Here is a 448-nt window from a genome sequence, read left to right as displayed (position 1 = left end):
ATATATATATGAGGTGTATCTGTAAAAATCGTTATACTTGTGATACAGAGTATATTTCCATTCAGATGATACCATAATTGAATAAATATTGTATTTTAGATATATTCGCTAATAAAATTCAGAATTTTACTTTGGATTATTTTATTGCGTGTGTGTGGCAGTGAGCAATCCTGGAAAAACAAATGCCAACTTTCCCAATCTATATCAATTCATTATTAACGGTGAGCCGTCATAACCGGCTTACTCATAACGAAGGAGTCTCCTTAAAGGAAAAACCCTGGAGGTCATTGACTATTTGCTAACAACTGCTTTAAGTGCTTTATGATCACTTACTCATGTAATCCTCATGACAACCTGAGGATTAATAGTGCAGGGGAAAGAGAAACAATCGCATTATATACAACAAGGTAAAGAAAGGTGGACGCACTGAATCAATACAAACTCTTGG

This window comes from Fukomys damarensis, unplaced genomic scaffold, assembly GCF_012274545.1.
Source record: "Fukomys damarensis isolate Sample0158 unplaced genomic scaffold, DMR_v1.0_HiC HiC_scaffold_5, whole genome shotgun sequence".
In the NCBI taxonomy this organism is placed as follows: domain Eukaryota; kingdom Metazoa; phylum Chordata; class Mammalia; order Rodentia; family Bathyergidae; genus Fukomys; species Fukomys damarensis.
Note: the sequence above shows the minus strand (reverse complement) of the source record.